The following is a 5438-nucleotide window of genomic DNA, read 5'->3' on the forward strand; positions in this document are numbered from 1 at the left end:
TCATTTTTCTTGGTGCTAGTCTTCAAGGCTATGTTCTTGACCTTTTTCTCACTTGACTCAAGCTCATTAAGCCTTTGCATCTCAATCTCATGCTCCCTAAGCTTACCAAACAATGCGGTTGTAGTCAAAGTGGATAGATCTCTTGTTTCTGAGATAGTCGTGACCTTTGGTTGCCAAGATCTATCAAGACATTTTAGCACCTTGATGTTTAACTCTTCCTTGTCAAATTCCTTACCCAAGCCTATGAGATGGTTGACTGTGTGAGTGAATCTCTTTTGCACATCCGCTATGGATTCTCCTTGTTTTATCTTGAATAACTCATATTCTTGAATCAAGGCATGCTTTCTAGCTCTCTTAACATCATTGGTTCGCTCATAAGTCACTTCAAGAACCTCCCACATTTTCTTGGTACTCTTGCATTGTGAAACACGAAAAAACACTAAAAGAGATAAAAATAAAATATAGAGAAGAAAAAGAAAAGAAGAAGAAGAAGAAGAGATAAGAAGATAAGAAGAAAAGCAAAAAAGAAAAAGATAAGATGAAGATATAAGCATTATCTCTTCATTAATGTATGTAATGATGATTTTAAAAATTTGCACATGCATAAGCTTATATATATACTAAGAGAAGAAGTTGTTACGTGAAGAAGAAAGTGAAAGCAATGAAAGAAAGAAAGGAGAAAGAGAAAGAAAGGAGAAAGAAAAGGAGAAAGAGAAAGAAAGGAGAGAGAGAAAGAGAAAGAGAAAATAGGGAAAGAAAGTTTAGAGTAAAGATTCAAAGAGATCCTAGTCCTCTACAAATATTATTAGTGTGCACTTCAGTCAATAAGGTAAGGGGGAGTGATGTTAGCTCTTATATATTAATCTTGATAAGCTCATGGGTTTTATATTAATCCTTTATTTATTTTTGAATCATATATTATTCTATTTACTTCCATTTAACTTATTCTCCTTTATTATTCTATTCTATTTATTTAATTTATCCCTAGTTATACACGGATCTTGATCCTGTTCTCTTATTTTATTTATTTTATTTAATCTTCAGTTATGTATTGGTGCTCTGTTTATTTATTTTATTTAATTTATCTTCAATTATGGATTGGTCCTGTTTATTTATTTTATTTAATTTATCTTCAATTATGCATTGGTCCTGTTTATTTATTTTATTTAATTTATCTCCAGTTATGCACGGGTCCTGTTTATTTATTTTATTTAATCTTCAGTTATGCACTGGTCCTATTTATTTTATTTTATTTTATTTATCTCCAGTTACGCACTGGTCCTATTTATTTATTTTATTTATTTCCAGTTGTACACTGGTCCTACTTATTTATTTTATTTAATTTATCTCCAATTGTGCATTGGTCCCTGTTTATTTATTTTATTTAATCTCCAGTTATGCACTGGTCCTATTTATTTTATTTTATTTTATTTATCTCCAGTTACGCACTGGTCCTATTTATTTATTTTATTTTATTTATCTCCAGTTATGCATTGGTCCTATTTATTTATTTTATTTATTTCTAGTTATGCACTGGTCCTGTTTATTTATTTCAATTAATATATCTCCAGTTACGCACTGATCCTATTTAATTTATACTTTTGTTTATTTATAACGTTCTAATCCTTATCTAATTATGTATTTAAAGTTCTTGCTTTGATTCTTATTTTATCATTATTTTACAATTAAAAAAAATAAATGTGAAGTAAAAGTAAATATTAGTTAATTTAGTGAGCTTGGATAGAAGAAAATTGTATGTACATTTTATCGTTGTTTTATATTCTTTGTATATAGTTTATACAATGACATGAATTGATAGTCATCACATTTTTTGACCTTTGAAAATATCCAAGAGTATGTCAGTTAAGTAAGAGTTAAGTCTGGTTTCAAAAAGTTGAGATTAAACCAGTGTCAAAGTGTTTGTATTTGGGAAGTCACAGTTTGGTACACTGCGAGATGAAAGGCAGGGACCATGGTGGGGTCTAAGGAAATTTTACCAAGTAGGTGAATATCTGGATAGTTCAGAATAACGCCCTGGACTAGGATATTCATAGGCCAAACTTGGGACTATGTGATACCTGCTCGGCATCGCCAAGGTTAGGTAGTGAGTATATATCTCTTTTGTGAGCCGATGAATGGCTAATATTCTCGAGAAAGAAATAATTATGATTGTACCAATATTTTATGAGAAATACTCAACTACCTAATCACTTCCCAAAGTAACTTTTGATGTTCAGATTGGATCATCAGAAGTGAAATATGGATCCATATATCTTGTAAAACAAGATCAAGTTTTGTGGTTGTAGGTCCAAATCTAGGCCCCTAGTGTCTCTATTGTTTGTTGAGTTTATTAAGATTGATATTTAAGGCTTATAAAGACCTCACTCCTTTCATATTTTTGTTTCATATGTACCTGTTGCATGAGTAGAAGAGGAACCTGCTCAATGAGAGTTGTTCGGGATATTATTGGTGGATCTTCTGAAGATTGACTCAGGATAATTTCTATTAATATCTTTACGAGATATTAAAAATATAGATAACCTTCTATTCTGATGTAGAACTTTTAATATTATACAAATACATATTTTGGTAGTATTTCGTGAACAATTGCTGAGATGTACACTATATATATATATATTCTAGTCCTGACCTAACCGAGTAGGCCTGATCAAGATCGAACAAATAATCTCTCGTCTCTTCTCTCCTTTTTCTCTATTTGTTTTGCTCTCTCTTCCCTTCTCATCTTTTTTTAGATCCTCCTCAAAACCTTTTTTCCTTCCTTATAGTCTTTTCCCGTCTCCCCCACACTTCAGAACTGCTTCCTATCTTCCTGTCACCATTCTTTCCAACATATGCCTTTAATCTTATGGCAATTTGCGGGATATGGGCCTACTATGGGCCGGCTCCGACCCAAGTTCTCAGACTCCGACTTATTCGACCTATTTGGCTGATCTGACCTTACCGACCTATCAACCAAATCTTTTGAGATCGGATTCCGACCCTGCGCCATGGACAATACACAGCCCTCCCACTCTTTGCTGAACTAGTGAGGCTAAGAGTGGATATCCCTTCTGTAGTACATGGTATTCCTTATTACTTGCCACGTGTCGCGCATCAGGCGTAGCGTTTTAAAGATGACCTTTTGTCTAGCCCGCGCTCAGAAATGTCGTTTCATTCTAACCTACCCCGCTACGTGTTGCGCATCAATGGCATATGCGTTGACACCTCCTAAGATCAATGGCTGGATTTAATTTGCTTTAAAGGAACCACTCCTAACTGTCCTTCTTCTTCCCAGGAAGCTTTACCCCAAAAACTTCTTTCTCTTTTTTACCACTCCGTCGCCCGGTCGTGAATTTCTTTTAGCAGCCTTTCTTCAGACATTTCCGTGATCATTCTCACTTCAGAGCGCTCAAGGTATGCTTGATTAAATTTGAGAAGTAATGTTGACTATTCTTTGCTCACTTGAATGCGAATGCGTCTATAAAAGTTTTTATTGAAGTATTCGCTTTCCTGCTTTTCGGAGAGATTTATGAAAGAAAGGCATTATTTCATCTCTTGGTTGGTGACTGGAAATCTTTTCCTATTCTTTCCATACTTTGCTCTTCGTATGTGCTTCTTTGATGTGTTTGTGTTCTCCTGTACGTTTGCCCTGATCATCTTGTGTTAAAACGTGTGGTGTGGTACTAGATGTTTTGCTCTAACAATTCTACTCATGAACTAAAGGTTTATTCTTTCTGAACTTGAGTATGTTATTGAGTTTATGCGTGCATGTGCTTTTTCTAGGTTTAATAGGGTTACTGAATTGAAAAACCTTGCTAATTTTCTGCCCTAGTTTCCCTCGGATCAAGCGACCTGTTTTACCTATCTGAGATGACTTCTTACAGCCCTCAATATCCCTGGGCCCCAATGAACCTAAAAAGAGAATATAATGGCCTTGGAACCGAAAAAAGGATACAAGATTTTAGGAGTAGGCAGGCTCTTTGTAGGAATGACGAGAAGGATGTCATTGTTGGTTCTTGCGAGCTAGACGAACCAGTGTGTAGGGATAGAACTTTCCCTCTTCCACAGAGGTTTACTTTTGTGTATGTAACACTCTTTGAGAGACTTGGCGTTAGTCTCCCGTTTAATGACTTTAAGAAGGAAATCCTAACCTTACTTAATGTAGCTCCAGCCCAATTACATCCCAATAGTTGGGCCTTTGTTCGAGCTTTCCACATATTATGTGTCAGTTTAGGCTTGAATCCTACCCCTAAGGTGTTTTTCTATTTCTTCGAGCTAAAGAGTATATCCTCCAAACAGTTGTGGGCTTCTCTAAGTGGTGTTAGTGGTCGGGGTTTGTTCACCCTATTCCAATCCTCTTATAAAGGATTTAAAGGTATTTTCATAAAGATTCTTGCTCCTAGCCATAACCCAACCTTGCTGGATGGCTTCCCTTTATATTGGACCATATTTCCTACTCTCCAGACTGCTCGGCAAATGGAAGACTTGAACCTTGTCGAGAGGAAAAGCTGTGAAACACTGGAAGGTTTAGAAGTTATCTTCGACATTCGTAAGATCTAAGAGCTCGAGTGTCGGAAGGTAGACTTAAAATTATTCATTGGTATAACTTTCTGACTATTCTTGTTACCTTTTAGGTATCTGTTGCTTTGCTTGTTAATTTACTACACTCTTTATTTTTTGCAAATAGTCAGATGGCCCTTTCTCAAAGAGACTTGCTTCGTCGGATAAAACAACAAGGATCAGGCAAAGCCGGCACTAGTGCTCGGACTCGACCTTCTCCCATCAAAGTGATCATGGAGAGTGATCCCGAGACCACCCAAAGTGACCCCAAGGCAAAGCGTAAGAGAGTTGAATCTAAAGAAGGTGCTCCTACCCAATCGGAGACTTCAGAATCTCGTGACCGACCTCCCTCAACTGAAGTCGTCTTACCTGGGCGACCTCTTCCCTTAGCTCCTAACAAGAGTTTTTGGGGTGAGGGTTTTGACCATGCTAATCAAAACTGATCTTGCAAACATGGAAGAAATTCGTAGATCTTTAAAGGATAAGGAGATTAAGGTCATTAACCTCAAAGCTGAGCTTGACGCCTTGAAACCAACAGCAGAATCCAATGAGGCTTTGGTGAAAGACTTGACCACAAAATGTCAAGTGTTGGAAAATGAGAAAGAAGAATTTGTCGACCAATTGTGTGCCACTTTGAAACAAGGATTCCAGCTTGCTCTCGACCAAATTAAAGTTTTGTATCGTAACCTAGACGTTTCTAAAGTTGATATCACAAAGGAGGTCGTAGAGGGGCAACTGGTAAACATTCCTGATGTGTAATGCTTTCCTTTTTGGTTTATAGGGAAAAGTTAGGGTGACTTGGTTAATTTGCATAAGGTCTTTTTGGTTTTATGTCTATGGGATATTGAGACGTTCTATGAGTTTTGTGTTTTATCTTA

The 5438-nt window shown here is 36.2% G+C and overlaps 1 long non-coding RNA gene across 2 annotated transcripts; it reads left to right on the forward strand.

Moving 5' to 3' along the window:
* The first annotated feature begins 2674 nt into the window (after nt 1-2674).
* Nucleotides 2675-5438, forward strand: LOC114190810. Of its 2 annotated transcripts, none has more exons than XR_003605854.1 (2): nt 2675-4600; nt 4688-5438. It is a non-coding gene; the product is annotated as an uncharacterized LOC114190810 (long non-coding RNA). The 2 variants fall into 2 exon arrangements; XR_003605855.1 differs by having other exon boundaries at nt 2675-4578.

Source organism: Vigna unguiculata, chromosome 7 (assembly GCF_004118075.2).
Source record: "Vigna unguiculata cultivar IT97K-499-35 chromosome 7, ASM411807v1, whole genome shotgun sequence".
NCBI lineage: Eukaryota > Viridiplantae > Streptophyta > Magnoliopsida > Fabales > Fabaceae > Vigna > Vigna unguiculata.